The sequence below is a fragment of the Pleurodeles waltl genome, chromosome 4_2 (genome assembly GCF_031143425.1).
Source record: "Pleurodeles waltl isolate 20211129_DDA chromosome 4_2, aPleWal1.hap1.20221129, whole genome shotgun sequence".
NCBI classification, from domain to species: Eukaryota; Metazoa; Chordata; class Amphibia; order Caudata; family Salamandridae; genus Pleurodeles; species Pleurodeles waltl.
Window position 1 is genome coordinate 407,401,625 of NC_090443.1, and position 17,537 is coordinate 407,419,161.

At 46.9% G+C, this 17,537-nt stretch overlaps 3 non-coding genes and 1 pseudogene across 3 annotated transcripts; all 4 read right to left on the reverse strand.

Moving 5' to 3' along the window:
• Positions 1-8,861: 8,861 nt before the first annotated feature.
• On the reverse strand, positions 8,862-8,934 carry LOC138294376 (small nucleolar RNA SNORD47). Its single transcript, XR_011203392.1, has one exon. It is a non-coding gene; the product is annotated as a small nucleolar RNA SNORD47 (small nucleolar RNA).
• A 1,072-nt stretch (positions 8,935-10,006) lies between these two features.
• LOC138294400 (small nucleolar RNA snR60/Z15/Z230/Z193/J17) lies at positions 10,007-10,082 on the reverse strand (annotated as a pseudogene).
• Positions 10,083-10,634: 552 nt separating this feature from the next.
• On the reverse strand, positions 10,635-10,702 carry LOC138294423 (small nucleolar RNA SNORD75). The gene has a single exon (XR_011203431.1). It is a non-coding gene; the product is annotated as a small nucleolar RNA SNORD75 (small nucleolar RNA).
• Positions 10,703-14,700: 3,998 nt separating this feature from the next.
• On the reverse strand, positions 14,701-14,779 carry LOC138294385 (small nucleolar RNA SNORD74). The gene has a single exon (XR_011203401.1). It is a non-coding gene; the product is annotated as a small nucleolar RNA SNORD74 (small nucleolar RNA).
• Between the last annotated feature and the right edge of the window lie 2,758 nt (positions 14,780-17,537).

The window sequence follows — 17,537 nt, forward strand, 5'->3', positions numbered from 1 at the left end:
GACTCTCCTACAATCAGCTTGCTGTTGGCCAGAGAGGGTGTCTGAGTAGATCACTCCATCTACCGTGCCATCTTTTGGGTCTGATGACAGAAGATCAGGGAGAGGTTCACTCTCTGCCTCCTGATCCTCATCTGTTACCATCAACAGATTCACATCAGCTCTGTCATGGAAGAGCTTAAGGCGGTTCACATGGATCACCCTCTTGGGGCTCCTGCTTGTGCCCAGGTCCACCAGGTAGGTGACCTGACTCTTCCTCTCTAGCACTGGGTAAGGGCCACTCCATTTGTCCTGGAGTGCCCTGGGAGCCACAGGCTCCAGAACCCAGACTTTCTGCCCAGGTTGGAACTCAACCAGTGCAGCCTTTTGGTCATACCAAAACTTCTGGAGTTGTTGGCTGGCCTCAAGGTTTTTGGTTGCCTTTTCCATGTACTCTGCCATTCTAGAGCGAAGGCCAAGTACATAGTCCACTATGTCCTGTTTAGGCTCATGGAGAGGTCTCTCCCAGCCTTCTTTAACAAGGGCAAGTGGTCCCCTTACAGGATGACCAAACAGAAGTTCAAAGGGTGAGAACCCTACTCCCTTCTGTGGTACCTCCCTGTAAGCGAAAAGCAGACATGGCAGGAGGACATCCCATCTCCTTTTGAGTTTTTCTGGGAGCCCCATGATCATGCCCTTTAATGTCTTGTTGAATCTCTCAACTAAGCCATTAGTTTGTGGATGGTACGGTGTAGTGAATTTATAAGTCACTCCACACTCATTCCACATGTGCTTTAGGTATGCTGACATGAAGTTGGTACCTCTGTCAGACACCACCTCCTTAGGGAAACCCACTCTGGTAAAGATACCAATGAGGGCCTTGGCTACTGCAGGGGCAGTAGTCGACCTAAGGGGAATAGCTTCAGGATACCTGGTAGCATGATCCACTACTACCAGGATATACATATTTCCTGAGGCTGTGGGAGGTTCCAGTGGACCAACTATGTCCACGCCCACTCTTTCAAAGGGCACCCCCACCACAGGAAGTGGAATGAGGGGGGCCTTTGGATGCCCACCTGTCTTACCACTGGCTTGACAGGTGGGGCAGGAGAGGCAAAACTCCTTAACCATGTTGGACATATTGGGCCAGTAGAAGTGGTTGACTAACCTCTCCCACGTCTTGGTTTGTCCCAAATGTCCAGCAAGGGGAATGTCATGGGCCAATGTTAGGATGAACTCTCTGAACAGCTGAGGCACTACCACTCTCCTAGTGGCACCAGGTTTGGGGTCTCTGGCCTCAGTGTACAGGAGCCCATCTTCCCAATAGACCCTATGTGTTCCATTTTTCTTGCCTTTGGACTCTTCAGCAGCTTGCTGCCTAAGGCCTTCAAGAGAGGGACAGGTTTCTTGTCCCTTACACAGCTCCTCCCTTGAGGGTCCCCCTGGGCCTAAGAGCTCAACCTGATAAGGTTCAAGCTCCAAAGGCTCAGTTCCCTCAGAGGGCAGAACTTCTTCCTGAGAAGAGAGGTTCCCTTTCTTTTGCTGTGTTGCAGTTGGTTTCCCAACTGACTTTCCTGTTCTCTTGGTAGGCTGGGCCATTTTTCCAGACTCCAGCTCTACTTTTTCACCCTGTGCCTTGCATTGTGCTCTTGTTTTCACACACACCAGTTCAGGGATACCCAGCATTGCTGCATGGGTTTTTAGCTCTACCTCAGCCCATGCTGAGGACTCCAGGTCATTTCCAAGCAGACAGTCCACTGGGATATTTGAGGAGACCACCACCTGCTTCAGGCCATTGACCCCTCCCCATTCTAAAGTAACCATTGCCATGGGATGTACTTTTCTCTGATTGTCAGCGTTGGTGACTGTGTAAGTTTTTCCAGTCAGGTATTGGCCAGGGGAAACCAGTTTCTCTGTCACCATGGTGACACTGGCACCTGTATCCCTCAGGCCCTCTATTCTAGTCCCATTAATTAAGAGTTGCTGTCTGTATTTTTGCATGTTAGGCGGCCAGACAGCTAGTGTGGCTAAATCCACCCCACCCTCAGAAACTAGAGTAGCTTCAGTGTGGACCCTGATTTGCTCTGGGCACACTGTTGATCCCACTTGGAGACTAGCCATACCAGTGTTACCTGGATGGGAGTTTGGAGTGGAACCTTTCTTGGGACAGGCCTTGTCTCCAGTTTGGTGTCCATGCTGTTTACAGCTATGACACCAGGCCTTTTTGGGATCAAAGTTTTTACCCTTGTACCCATTGTTTTGTGAAGAGGCTCTGGGCCCACCCTCCTGTGCAGGTTTTTGGGGGCCTGTAGAAGACTCTTTACTATTTTTAGTTTTGGTTGTCTCATCACCCTTCTGCTGGGGAGTCTTCGTGACCCCTTTCTTTTGGTCACCCCCTGTTGAAGTCTTGGACACCCTTGTCTTGACCCAATGGTCCGCCTTCTTTCCCAATTCTTGGGGAGAAATTGGTCCTAGGTCTACCAGATGCTGATGCAGTTTATCATTGAAACAATTACTTAACAGGTGTTCTTTCACAAATAAATTGTACAGCCCATCATAATTACTTACACCACTGCCTTGAATCCAACCATCTAGTGTTTTCACTGAGTAGTCAACAAAGTCAACCCAGGTCTGGCTCGAGGATTTTTGAGCCCCCCTGAACCTAATCCTGTACTCCTCAGTGGAGAATCCAAAGCCCTCAATCAGGGTACCCTTCATGAGGTCATAAGATTCTGCATCTTGTCCAGAGAGTGTGAGGAGTCTATCCCTACACTTTCCTGTGAACATTTCCCAAAGGAGAGCACCCCAGTGAGATCTGTTCACTTTTCTGGTTACACAAGCCCTCTCAAAAGCTGTGAACCATTTGGTGATGTCATCACCATCTTCATATTTAGTTACAATCCCTTTGGGGATTTTCAACATGTCAGGAGAATCTCTGACCCTATTTATGTTGCTGCCACCATTGATGGGTCCTAGGCCCATCTCTTGTCTTTCCCTCTCTATGGCTAGGATCTGTCTTTCCAAAGCCAATCTTTTGGCCATCCTGGCTAACTGGATGTCCTCTTCACTGGAGTTATCCTCAGTGATTTCAGAGTTGTTGGTCCCTCCTGTGAGGGAACCAGCATCTCTGACTATTATTTGTGGAGTCAGGGCTTGAGAAGCCCTGCTCTCCCTAAGTAGGACTGGAGGGGGGGAATTTCCCTCCAAGTCACTATCTTCATCCTCTGAGTTGCCATCCTCAGAGGGGTTGGCCTTTTCAAACTCTGCCAAAAGCTCCTGGAGCTGTACTTTGGTAGGTTTGGGGCCCATTGCTATTTTCTTCAGTTTACAGAGTGACCTTAGCTCTCTCATCTGTAGATGGAGGTAAGGTGTGGTGTCGAGTTCCACCACATTCACATCTGTGCTAGACATTATGCTTCTAAAAGTTGGAATACTTTTTAAGAAACTAAAAACTGGTTCTAGAATCTAATTCAAACTTTTACAAACTTTTAAACTCTAAAAGAAATGCTAAACAGGATCTAACACAAGGCCCTAGCAGGTCTTTTAAGAATTTAGAAAACTTTTCAAATTGCAAAAATCAATTTCTAATGACAATTTTGGAATTTGTCGTGTGATCAGGTATTGGCTGAGTAGTCCAGCAAATGCAAAGTCTTGTACCCCACCGCTGATCCACCAATGTAGGAAGTTGGCTCTGTATGTGCTATTTCAAAGTAAGGAATAGCATGCACAGAGTCCAAGGGTTCCCCTTAGAGGTAAAATAGTGGTAAAAAGAGATAATACTAATGCTCTATTTTGTGGTAGTGTGGTCGAGCAGTAGGCTTATCCAAGGAGTAGTGTTAAGCATTTGTTGTACATACACATAGACAATAAATGAGGTACACACACTCAGAGACAAATCCAGCCAATAGGTTTTTATATAGAAAAATATCTTTTCTTAGTTTATTTTAAGAACCACAGGTTCAAATTCTACATGTAATAGCTCATTCGAAAGGTATTGCAGGTAAGTACTTTAGGAACTTCAAATCATCAAAATTGCATGTATACTTTTCAAGTTATTCACAAATAGCTGTTTTAAAAGTGGACACTTAGTGCAATTTTCACAGTTCCTAGGGGAGGTAAGTATTTGTTAGTTTTACCAGGTAAGTAAGACACTTACAGGGTTCAGTTCTTGGTCCAAGGTAGCCCACCGTTGGGGGTTCAGAGCAACCCCAAAGTCACCACACCAGCAGCTCAGGGCCGGTCAGGTGCAGAGTTCAAAGTGGTGCCCAAAACACATAGGCTAGAATGGAGAGAAGGGGGTGCCCCGGTTCCGGTCTGCTTGCAGGTAAGTACCCGCGTCTTCGGAGGGCAGACCAGGGGGGTTTTGTAGGGCACCGGGGGGGACACAAGTCCACACAGAAATTTCACCCTCAGCGGCGCGGGGGCGGCCGGGTGCAGTGTAGAAACAAGCGTCGGGTTCGCAATGTTAGTCTATGAGAGATCTCGGGATCTCTTCAGCGCTGCAGGCAGGCAAGGGGGGGGTTCCTCGGGGAAACCTCCACTTGGGCAAGGGAGAGGGACTCCTGGGGGTCACTTCTCCAGTGAAAGTCCGGTCCTTCAGGTCCTGGGGGCTGCGGGTGCAGGGTCTCTCCCAGGCGTCGGGACTTTAGGTTCAAAGAGTCGCGGTCAGGGGAAGCCTCGGGATTCCCTCTGCAGGCGGCGCTGTGGGGGCTCAGGTTTTGGTACTCACAGTATCAGAGTAGTCCTGGGGTCCCTCCTGAGGTGTCGGGTCTCCACCAGCCGAGTCGGGGTCGCCGGGTGCAGTGTTGCAAGTCTCACGCTTCTTGCGGGGAGCTTGCAGGGTTCTTTCAAGGCTGCTGGAAACAAAGTTGCAGCCTTTCTTGGAGCAGGTCCGCTGTCCTCGGGAGTTTCTTGTCTTTTCGAAGCAGGGGCAGTCCTCAGAGGATGTCGAGGTCGCTGGTCCCTTTGGAAGGCGTCGCTGGAGCAGGATCTTTGGAAGGCAGGAGACAGGCCGGTGAGTTTCTGGAGCCAAGGCAGTTGTCGTCTTCTGGTCTTCCGCTGCAGGGGTTTTCAGCTAGGCAGTCCTTCTTCTTGTAGTTGCAGGAATCTGATTTTCTAGGGTTCAGGGTAGCCCTTAAATACTAAATTTAAGGGCGTGTTTAGGTCTGGGGGGTTAGTAGCCAATGGCTACTAGCCCTGAGGGTGGGTACACCCTCTTTGTGCCTCCTCCCAAGGGGAGGGGGTCACAATCCTAACCCTATTGGGGGAATCCTCCATCTGCAAGATGGAGGATTTCTAAAAGTCAGAGTCACCTCAGCTCAGGACACCTTAGGGGCTGTCCTGACTGGCCAGTGACTCCTCCTTGTTGCTTTCTTTGTTCCCTCCAGCCTTGCCGCCAAAAGTGGGGGCCGTGGCCGGAGGGGGCGGGCAACTCCACTAAGCTGGAGTGCCCTGCTGGGCTGTGACAAAGGGGTGAGCCTTTGAGGCTCACCGCCAGGTGTCACAGCTCCTGCCTGGGGGAGGTGTTAGCATCTCCACCCAGTGCAGGCTTTGTTACTGGCCTCAGAGTGACAAAGGCACTCTCCCCATGGGGCCAGCAACATGTCTCTGGTGTGGCAGGCTGCTGGAACTAGTCAGCCTACACAGACAGTCGGTTAAGTTTCAGGGGGCACCTCTAAGGTGCCCTCTGTGGTGTATTTTACAATAAAATGTACACTGGCATCAGTGTGCATTTATTGTGCTGAGAAGTTTGATACCAAACTTCCCAGTTTTCAGTGTAGCCATTATGGTGCTGTGGAGTTCGTGTTTGACAGACTCCCAGACCATATACTCTTATGGCTACCCTGCACTTACAATGTCTAAGGTTTTGTTTAGACACTGTAGGGGTACCATGCTCATGCACTGGTACCCTCACCTATGGTATAGTGCACCCTGCCTTAGGGCTGTAAGGCCTGCTAGAGGGGTGTCTTACCTATACTGCATAGGCAGTGAGAGGCTGGCATGGCACCCTGAGGGGAGTGCCATGTCGACTTACTCGTTTTGTCCTCACTAGCACACACAAGCTGGCAAGCAGTGTGTCTGTGCTGAGTGAGAGGTCTCCAGGGTGGCATAAGACATGCTGCATCCCTTAGAGACCTTCCTTGGCATCAGGGCCCTTGGTACTAGAAGTACCAGTTACAAGGGACTTATCTGGATGCCAGGGTCTGCCAATTGTGGATACAAAAGTACAGGTTAGGGAAAGAACACTGGTGCTGGGGCCTGGTTAGCAGGCCTCAGCACACTTTCAATTGTAAACATAGCATCAGCAAAGGCAAAAAGTCAGGGGGCAACCATGCCAAGGAGGCATTTCCTTACACACCTCCACCCAGTACAGGCTTTGTTCCTGGCCACAGAGTGACAAAGGCTCTCCCCATGTGGCCAGCAACATGTCTGGTGTGTGGCAGGCTGACAAAAACTAGTCAGCCCACTCTGGAAGTCTGGTATGTTTTCAGGGGGCATCTCTAAGATGCCCTCTGGGTGTATTTAACAATAAAGTGTACACTGGCATCAGTGTGCATTTATTGTGCTGAGAAGTTTGATACCAAACTTCCCAGTTTTCAGTGTAGCCATTATGGTGCTGTGGATTTCATGTTTGACAGACTCCCAGACCATATACTCTTATGGCTACCCTGCACTTACAATACCTAAAGTTTTCCTTACATACTGTAGGGGCATAGTGCTCGTGCACATATGCCCTCACCTGTGGTACAGTGCACCCTGCCTTAGGGCTGTACGGCCTGCTAGAGGGGTGACTTACCACAGGCAGTGTGAGGGCGGCATGGCATTCAGAGTGCCATGTCGACTTAGTCATTTTCTCCCCACCAGCATACACACGCTGGCAAGCAGTGTGAATGTGCTGAGAGGGGTTCCCAGGGGTGGCATAAGACATGCTGCAGCCCTTAGAGACCTTCCCTGACATCAGGGCCCTTGGTACCAGTTACAAGGGACTTACCTGGGTGCCAGGGTTGTGCCAATTGTGGAGACAAAGGTACAGTTTAGGGAAAGAACTCTGGTGCTGGGGCCTGGTTAGCAGGGCCCAAGCACACTTTCAAATCATAACTTAGCATCAGCAAAGGCAAAAAGTCAGGTGGTAACCATGCCAAGGAGGCATTTCCTTACTGTCTGTCCATCTCCTGTTCCTAAAAGCAATGAATACATTTTAGACACAAGATTCCTGGTAATACAAGACAAAAACTTCACAGCTTCAGCAGATTAGGTTTATAGGAAAAATCCTGTCCACTACTCTTGCATCTCACATCACAGCCTCTGCTAGCTACACTATACATCCATGCCCCCGAAAGGTGCAAAAGCTTCAGCATTCACGCTAAAGTGCTAAGGAGCAATCTGAACTTACCTCACACAAATACAAAAATCATGGTAAACGGAGTGTCAGCATGTCAGCATTCTACACGTACATCTGAAATTATGGGAATCCAATAATGGTCCTCACACATCCAGTTGGGCCGTAACAGACGAAAAGTTACATTAAACCTGCCTAAATTTTTATTTTTAGGCATCAGTGCACAGACGTTAATGGGAATGTCAAAATATTTTGATGGAAGGAGGACATCGGCATGAAATAAAGCACTACACCTGTCTACGTCACATTCCAAAGTTGCACCAGTACTTCACGCTAACCTCAATTTATAACTTTTTAAAAAGCACTGTGTGACTAGTTAAATGCAAACACTGAAACAAGCCTTTGCAAGGACAATTATCCTTTAGCTTAATTCCTACACTGGATTATCGTGGAGGTTAACACTCTAAAATATCATTCAAAATAACATTTTCGGAAGGAAAAAAAAAAAAAAAAAAAGTACTTTAGGTAACCATCCAAATATAGCAATTAGCAATAGAAAGGTGCCCGGTCAAACGCGTTAAGGGCCTTCCACTGAGCACCAACACATGGCGCTGCATGTTTACTTTTCATCCCATTGAGATAGAAACAACATTGTTAAATCTAAAGATTATACTTCCGACAATTGTGACAAAGCGATTGTTAGGTGGAACACTACAACTGTAAATCAAAGAAAAAAAAAAAAACTAGAACACAAATTCCTAGACAAATGTATTTTTTAGTCACCCAGATAAATCTCGATAAAGACTCACTCCCTGACCATACTTCTAGGTCCTCTCCAGGACTGAAACATCAAACCCACTACTTCAGCCATAGTCTACAACTTTGAAAAGCATCAAAAGGTCAAATCTCTGTACAGAGAATACTTTCTGAGAGGACCTGAATGCGAGGGAAAGCTGTTTTGGGAGCTCAATCAAATCAGACATTAAACACTACTGAAAAAAAAGAAAAGACAATCAAGCAAGTTAACGGACTACCTTAATGATATTATATGTTACGATTATAGGCTCCATCCCACAACATAATCGAACATTTACAGGTAGATCAATCTCTTGCAATGAAAAGAGCGGGTTCCTTAATGCTTGCGCTTTCGACCACAATCCTGTCTAGTGAAAAGTCTTGGATGAATAAGTTCTTGTAGGTTTCATCAGGCGCTCAGTGAGAGAGTTCAAGTTACTATCATACATCCCAATTATGAAAGTGAACACTACCAACGGACAATTATCTCACCTGACGAAGGATCTGCACAGGCAAGCTTCAGAAATCCTTTGCTCCAGACTACCAAGAGCTGACATTTTCACCTAAAAACAAAAACGCATACGTTGTTTTCTATTTTCCAGGCAGAGAAGTATTTTCATTGTTATGGCCACATTACTCCCCCTAAAGATTATTCTGGTGGCTAAAGAAGCATTGAAAAAAGGTCCACAAGCAGGCGCTAGGGTGGAGTTAACTTGTATCTACACCAAGCCAAGGGCTACCCTAGTCAAACAACCTCAGACAAATGGAACGGTAGGAGTATAATCAGCATTACTCATATGGCAGAATCAGTTTCATCATTGGTTGTTTATTAATTTCCCTTGGCCTCCACAATATCCCCACACAAAAAAACATCTACCACTTGAGGCTTTGCTTAAGGGAAGCACTGAATGGATGACTGTTTAACCACGTACCAGTAATATGGACTGGGGGATGCGCAGTAGCACTTACAAAGACAAGGAGGGTGAACTTGCAAATGCTAAGCAAGGCTTCTCGGCGTATCCCAATAACCAAGGCAAACTTACCCGCAGGCAACAATCCTAAGAGCTGGCCCCTTTAACATCTGGGAATAAAAACAGAATTAAATAGTTCAGTTGGAGAGGACACTAGTTTTGTAGAAATACTACAGCCAGACTGGCATCTGTATCAGGTTGATGAATGTATCCTCATATGGATCAGAGACCTGATTCTAATCATCACATACAAATCCCATGGTAACACAGCATTATGAAGTACAAATGAAGCAATCAAGCTTGGCATTACACTGTACCAATCAACCCCTCTCAAACACTGAACAGCCAAGCCAATAGCAGAGCAGGACTGCAGGTGTCTAGTGGCATTGGAAATACCATACCATGTTGCCGGATAAAGTGATTACGTCATTGCATTAGTAGTGCCCTACCCAATAAGTAGAAGCGTGAAAAAGCAAAGCATCAAGCCATTCTACTGGCTATAAGCAACAGCCTGAACAGTTAAGATTGTCATTAGAAAGAAGAAGAAAACAGCTTTTGAAAATTGCTGGCCCACGTTGGCACACAGCTTTACATACACAAGTCAATGATGCAAAAAACCCTCAACACACAAATACTAACCTGGCTCATTTGTTTTCCAAGAGTCACAAACAATGCAGCCTGAAAAAGAAACATGACAGCAAAAACTGGTCAGAGGCAGATAGCATCAAGCGATAAAGACCACTGTCTTCTACTAGATACAATTGTTGACTCAGTTAATGCAATTAGCACTAGAGCCGGTTGGAAAGCATGCTTCAGGATTATACCAACTGATAGATGGAGACTGGTAAGCTTCTCGATTTAGTCACACAAAGAGTGTCAAACCTGGGATATTAGAAGGGAAAATGGGGCAGCACCTTTTTACTGGAGGATGCATCAGCTAGGAGCGAAAGACTGTTCTTCATAGAGAATCAGCTGAACTATGTGCTCATCATACACACTCTGGACTGAGCGCTGAAAGGAGAACGTCTGAGCAGAAATATTCCTGAACTCACCTTGTCCTGTTGAGTACACATCTGAGAAGGGATTCTCCTGGGAGGCAGATGGACAATTCTAGAAGTCAAGATTAAGGGGTAGAAAAAAAATCATTAAGTAAAACTTTACCGTAAGACCAAAGCCACTGCAGGACATCAGCGTGCTCTCAGCGTATAAGGTTTGGTTACTGCTCTCATCATACTCTTAGTCAAGAGTAGCAAATAAACAGTCATCATAGCAGCACGCGCCAGCCGCCCACCAACCTTAAGACGCCTCTCCAAACTAATTATTAGTTGCAATCTGATGTATATGCCTCCCATCTTCATCCTATAGGCCGGCTAAGCCATTTACACAACATTAACATTTCCATACTGACAAATGACAAAAACAAATAATTCTATGGCAGCTGATATTTACCATTCTAGGTGCAGCCTGGAGCGCAAATCTACAAGACAAAATAAAGTGACATGTCAAGCAGAGTTCAGCACAAGTGTTGTCTACTGCTCCAGAACTAGTCCTCAAGCCTCAGTATTTGAGTTTTCAGAAATCTTTTCTGTCCACTACTCTTATAATATTGACATCAAGGGCTTTGGATTAGAGGAGCAAAAAATAGAAGAAAAAAAAAGAAAAAAAGAAAGTCAATCACCACATGCAAGTAAGTGTTTGTAAGGAAATGCCTCCTTGGCATGGTTGCCCCCTGACTTTTTGCCTTTGCTGATGCTATGTTTACAATTGAAAGTGTGCTGAGGCCTGCTAACCAGGCCCCAGCACCAGTGTTCTTTCCCTAACCTGTGCTTTTGTATCCACAATTGGCAGACCCTGGCATCCAGATAAGTCCCTTGTAACTGGTACTTCTAGTACCAAGGGCCCTGATGCCAAGGAAGGTCTCTAAGGGCTGCAGCATGTCTTATGCCACCCTGGAGACCTCTCACTCAGCACAGACACACTGCTTGCCAGCTTGTGTGTGCTAGTGAGGACAAACCGAGTAAGTCGACATGGCACTCCCCTCAGGGTGCCATGCCAGCCTCTCACTGCCTATGCAGTATAGGTAAGACACCCCTCTAGCAGGCCTTACAGCCCTAAGGCAGGGTGCACTATACCATAGGTGAGGGTACCAGTGCATGAGCATGGTACCCCTACAGTGTCTAAACAAAACCTTAGACATTGTAAGTGCAGGGTAGCCATAAGAGTATATGGTCTGGGAGTTTGTCAAACACGAACTCCACAGCACCATAATGGCTACACTGAAAACTGGGAAGTTTGGTATCAAACTTCTCAGCACAATAAATGCACACTAATGCCAGTGTGCATTTTATTGTAAAATACACCACAGAGGGCACCTTAGAGGTGCCCCCTGAAACTTAACCGACTATCTGTGTAGGCTGACTAGTTTTAGCAGCCTGCCACAAACCGAGACATGTTGCTGGCCCCATGGGGAGAGTGCCTTTGTCACTCTGAGGCCAGTAACAAAGCCTGCACTGGGTGGAGATGCTAACACCTCTCCCAGGCAGGAATTGTCACACCTGGCGGTGAGCCTCAAAGGCTCACCTCCTTTGTGCCAACCCAGCAGGACACTCCAGCTAGTGGAGTTGCCCGCCCCCTCCGGCCAGGCCCCACTTTTGGCGTCAAGGCCGGAGAAAATAATGAGAAAAACAAGGAGGAGTCACTGGCCAGTCAGGACAGCCCCTAAGGTGTCCTGAGCTGAGGTGACTCTGACTTTTAGAAATCCTCCATCTTGCAGATGGAGGATTCCCCCAATAGGGTTAGGATTGTGACCCCCTCCCCTTGGGAGGAGGCACAAAGAGGGTGTACCCACCCTCAGGGCTAGTAGCCATTGGCTACTAACCCCCCAGACCTAAACACGCCCTTAAATTTAGTATTTAAGGGCTACCCTGAACCCTAGAAAATTAGATTCCTGCAACTACAAGAAGAAGGACTGCCCAGCTGAAAACCCCTGCAGCGGAAGACCAGAAGACGACAACTGCCTTGGCTCCAGAAACTCACCGGCCTGTCTCCTGCCTTCCAAAGATCCTGCTCCAGCGACGCCTTCCAAAGGGACCAGCGACCTCGACTTCCTCTGAGGACTGCCCCTGCTTCGAAAAGACAAGAAACTCCCGAGGACAGCGGACCTGCTCCAAGAAAAGCTGCAACTTTGTTTCCAGCAGCTTTAAAAAACCCTGCAAGCTCCCCGCAAGAAGCGTGAGACTTGCCACACTGCACCCGGCGACCCCGACTCGGCTGGTGGCGATCCAACACCTCAGGAGGGACCCCAGGACTACTCTGATACTGTGAGTACCAAAACCTGTCCCCCCTGAGCCCCCACAGCGCCGCCTGCAGAGGGAATCCCGAGGCTTCCCCTGACCGCGACTCTTTGAACCTAAAGTCCCGACGCCTGGGAGAGACCCTGCACCCGCAGCCCCCAGGACCTGAAGGACCGGACATTCACTGGAGAAGTGACCCCCAGGAGTCCCTCTCCCTTGCCCAAGTGTAGGTTTCCCCGAGGAATCCCCCCCTTGCCTGCCTGCAGCGCTGAAGAGATCCCGAGATCTCTCATAGACTAACATTGCGAACCCGACGCTTGTTTCTACACTGCACCCGGCCGCCCCCGCGCCGCTGAGGGTGAAATTTCTGTGTGGGCTTGTGTCCCCCCCCGGTGCCCTACAAAACCCCCCTGGTCTGCCCTCCGAAGACGCGGGTACTTACCTGCAAGCAGACCGGAACCGGGGCACCCCCTTCTCTCCATTCTATCCTATGCGTTTTGGGCACCACTTTGAACTCTGCACCTGACCGGCCCTGAGCTGCTGGTGTGGTGACTTTGGGGTTGCTCTGAACCCCCAACGGTGGGCTACCTTGGACCAAGAACTAAGCCCTGTAAGTGTCTTACTTACCTGGTTAACCTAACAAATACTTACCTCCCCTAGGAACTGTGAAAATTGCACTAAGTGTCCACTTTTAAAACAGCTATTCGTCAATAACTTGAAAAGTATACATGCAATTTTGATGATTTGAAGTTCCTAAAGTACTTACCTGCAATACCTTTCGAATGAGATATTACATGTAGAATTTGAACCTGTGGTTCTTAAAATAAACTAAGAAAAGATATTTGTCTATATAAAAACCTATTGGCTGGATTTGTCTCTGAGTGTGTGTACCTCATTTATTGTCTTGTGTATGTACAACAAATGCTTAACACTACTCCTTGGATAAGCCTACTGCTCGACCACACTACCACAAAATAGAGCATTAGTATTATCTATTTTTACCACTATTTTACCTCTAAGGGGAACCCTTGGACTCTGTGCATGCTATACCTTACTTTGAAATAGCACATACAGAGCCAACTTCCTACAGTGTTCCAACCAACGTTTGAGCCAAATGCTTTGAAACTGGCAACACCAAACAGAACCGAAACCACTGTGCCAGGAAATGCACCATATTGCAGTTTTTACATGACAAAACAACAACAAATCATAAGATTGTGTTTGTGTCTTGAGAAAGAACAGAAGCATACTAGAGGCACTGCATGTCTTCTCTTCAATAACTCGATTCTGAAACGTACAACTCATGCAGAATGTCTCCCTTAAAAATGCCATTTAACACCAAACACTTAATGTTTTAAAGATGTATCCCAATCTTTGTTTATATGGAAGGATCTGAAATAATCTAATTTAAGATCGGTGTGACGTGTAGAGACAGACCGAGAGAGAGAACGAGAACATGACAGTCTGACATGTTTTGGTCAAGTCCTGGGAATGTTCATCAGCGCATGGGATATTAAACATTTTTAACATGACATTTTCAAAAAGGGTTGCTCAATGCAGTATAATCCCAAGGGTTTGACATAGTCAAATCAAAATACAATGTGTGCTACTGGCAATTTCCACCATGCTGAATCTTTCAGTGGCTAGCCTCGCAGCGCTTGCTCGAAGCTATACCACATCCAGCTCTGAGTTGGTTGGCTTGCCCTCATATGCGTACACACAACAATAACCAGCCTAGTACTTCTGTTCAGCCCTGCAATTGTTAATGTAGTTGATAGTCCAAACGCACTCTCTTAAAGCCTGGTTAAGCAGGACATACAAATGGGATGCAGGAACTAAACTAAACCCTACTTTGCAAGTGGACCTCGCTAATCAAACCCGTTGCCCCAAACACTTCTTTCCTATAAGATACAGCCCCTTTGTTTGACCAATAATCCCTGCTTCATGCCACACCTGGAACAAGATAGCAACCCCACTCAATCCCTACTTTTGATTTCCTTTCACTGTTACATGTGCCAGTGGTTGTATACTTCGAGTGCTACATAGGCCCCAAGGGCTGCCATTAAACAGCACAGGGACCCACCTCCACACCCATGAGTCGGTTCGAATTACATTGCAATTTAGTCCTCCTTACCCACATGGCATAATACTATACTGGGATAGAAATTTACCTGCCAATTTCAAGCAAGAGGAACTCCAAGCACTCTTGAATCCAGTGGAGCTGAACCTGAGGGAAGAAAACGTTTTCCATTAAAAACTATGTCCAGTGATGGTGGGGGTTGAAGTAAGCACTATACACACAAGAGCAACCGCATAAACCAGCATGCAATCCGCTCAGAGAGGTTGGTAATCTTCATACTAATCAGATGTCCCTACCAACATATTTATCATCATCTGCAGATTTGGCTGTGGCTGTACCAGCTTGCACTTCCAGAATTGTAGTAATTATCCTCACCCAGACCGCTTCACAGATTAAACAATCAGGCAAAGTAAGAGCAAACCGTGGCACCAATGTCAAACCCACGATAAACCAGTGGTGTTAAATGTCATGGAAAAATGCCATTTACTCTAAAGGCTAAAGCGCAGCAGTGCTGGCAGAGACAGGACTCCTGCAATACACAGGCAGTTACATCATTAGCAACTGCAATAATACTCACTAGTTTTAATAGCTATGCCATAAAAAGTAACCTCATAACAATAGAACAGTAAGAAGTAGAATCGGCAAGATTCATACGGCAAATGGATTTTATCCTTGGTTACACAGCAGTTTAAGAAGAGTGCCCATTACAAAGCATAGCTATGCGACAAGAGATTTGCTTTCACACTTGCAGTAAAAGCAGATTAAGTTGACACTTGTTGAACCAACTGCAGTCAGTGGTTTGTCTACAAAAACAAAATCTAACCAAAGCATCACAGGCTCTACAGCCAGAAAACTAGAACAAGCATTCACAAAGCCAACATGTCTGGCTCTATTACACCTATACAGGCTTACAAAAGGGCAGCTAACATGGACAAAATCTGGAACAATTCCAGACCCATTCGAAATGGGAATGCTGGGGAAACATAGCAAAATGAGAGCAAACTAAAAACTGGTAGTAAGCAAAAGAAAACAGAACCTAAACCTGATTTTCATGTGCAGAAGAGGACGCCCAATGCCAGCACACTCGCTAAAATGTGAACTACGGAGAAAGTTATCTGGGACTAAGCAAATATTGAAGTGGTTTAAATATACTGGGAGGCACGCAAACATGTATAACCGAAAAATGAAGACTAAGATTCTGATCTAGAGTTTGGAAGATGGGTACTTCAACAGATATCCCATATGCTTTATTATAAGTGCATTAGGACAGAAAGCACTTGTAATAGGGCAGACTGAGTTTTGCAGACATACTCCTGAGACATTATCCAAACCCTAATATAGCTTACTGATAAAGTGAAGTATGTTTAAAGGTCCCTGGCTACACATATTATGTACTTACATCTCCATAGATGTGACACGTGATCTGTGTAGAAGCAGGTGGAGAGGTCCAAGGAAAGCAGCATGGAACATTTAGTTTATTCATCATGCAAATATCCTTAAGATTATTTTGAAAGGTATGGATCTGCTCCAGGGTGTAGGTATTCCTGGTTAGGTCGAGCACACAAGGACTTTGACCTGGTGTAAATATTGTGTGCTTTTAATCATGCCGCCTCTCCCCCCCCCACCCCACTAGTTAATGGGCTTGCCTTTAAAAAAATCCCTTGATGTCACTGGTAATTGCTTTGTGTTTGTCTCGCCTTGGGGCGATTGTTACCACCTTGCAGACTGACCCAGTTACATGGATAATTGCTCAATTTGGTATATACTTGTAAGGAAATGCCTCCTTGGCATGGTTGCCCCCTGACTTTTTGCCTTTGCTGATGCTATGTTTACAATTGAAAGTGTGCTGAGGCCTGCTAACCAGGCCCCAGCACCAGTGTTCTTTCCCTAACCTGTACTTTTGTATCCACAATTGGCAGACCCTGGCATCCAGATAAGTCCCTTGTAACTGGTACTCCTAGTACCAAGGGCCCTGATGCCAAGGAAGGTCTCTAAGGGCTGCAGCATGTCTTATGCCACCCTGGAGACCTCTCACCCAGCACAGACACACTGCTTGCCAGCTTGTGTGTGCTAGTGAGGACAAAACGAGTAAGTCGACATGGCACTCCCCTCAGGGTGCCATGCCAGCCTCTCACTGCCTATGCAGTATAGGTAAGACACCCCTCTAGCAGGCCTTACAGCCCTAAGGCAGGGTGCACTATACCATAGGTGAGGGTACCAGTGCATGAGCATGGTACCCCTACAGTGTCTAAACAAAACCTTAGACATTGTAAGTGCAGGGTAGCCATAAGAGTATATGGTCTGGGAGTTTGTCAAACACGAACTCCACAGCACCATAATGGCTACACTGAAAACTGGGAAGTTTGGTATCAAACTTCTCAGCACAATAAATGCACACTGATGCCAGTGTACATTTTATTGTAAAATACACCCCAGAGGGCACCTTAGAGGTGCCCCCTGAAACTTAACCGACTATCTGTGTAGGCTGACTAGTTTTAGCAGCCTGCCACAAACCGAGACATGTTGCTGGCCCCATGGGGAGAGTGCCTTTGTCACTCTGAGGCCAGTAACAAAGCCTGCACTGGGAGGAGATGCTAACACCTCCCCCAGGCAGGAATTGTCACACCTGGCGGTGAGCCTCAAAGGCTCACCTCCTTTGTGCCAACCCAGCAGGACACTCCAGCTAGTGGAGTTGCCCGCCCCCTCCGGCCAGGCCCCACTTTTGGCGGCAAGGCCGGAGAAGATAATGAGAAAAACAAGGAGGAGTCACTGGCCAGTCAGGACAGCCCCTAAGGTGTCCCGAGCTGAAGTGACTAACTTTTAGAGATCCTCCATCTTGCAGATGGAGGATTCCCCCAATAGGGTTAGGATTGTGACCCCCTCCCCTTGGGAGGAGGCACAAAGAGGGTGTACCCACCCTCAGGGCTAGTAGCCATTGGCTACTAACCCCCCAGACCTAAACACGCCCTTAAATTTAGTATTTAAGGGCTACCCTGAACCCTAGAAAATTAGATTCCTGCAACTACAAGAAGAAGGACTGCCTAGCTGAAAACCCCTGCAGAGGAAGACCAGAAGACGACTAC